This window comes from Rhincodon typus, unplaced genomic scaffold, assembly GCF_021869965.1.
Source record: "Rhincodon typus isolate 14 unplaced genomic scaffold, sRhiTyp1.1 hic_rhity00000092, whole genome shotgun sequence".
Classification (NCBI taxonomy): Eukaryota; Metazoa; Chordata; class Chondrichthyes; order Orectolobiformes; family Rhincodontidae; genus Rhincodon; species Rhincodon typus.
In genome coordinates, this window is record NW_025965730.1 from 33,803 (window position 1) to 34,003 (window position 201).

General features: G+C 59.7%; 1 protein-coding gene across 1 annotated transcript in view; it reads left to right on the forward strand.

Annotated features, from left to right (window-relative positions):
* Positions 1 to 201, forward strand: part of LOC109923715 — a gene marked incomplete at its 3' end in the record, with an annotated part of 26,563 nt that overhangs the window by 22,881 nt on the left and 3,481 nt on the right. The gene's annotated exons all lie outside the window — the stretch shown is intronic.

The window sequence follows — 201 nt, forward strand, 5'->3', positions numbered from 1 at the left end:
TGGGTGTTTCTCCCTCTGTGTATGTATGTGTAGTTTACCTGTTGCTGGGTGTTTCTCCCTGTGTGTGGAGCTGTGAAGCAGTGTGCCTGTGAGCCGGAAGGAGGAGTCTGCCAGCCCCTCGGCCCCTTTTCTGTAGCAGTGGCAGCGGGAGTGGTGGCTGGCGGAGAGGAATTTACCGCCCAGCAGGCAGTGTGCGCGGCC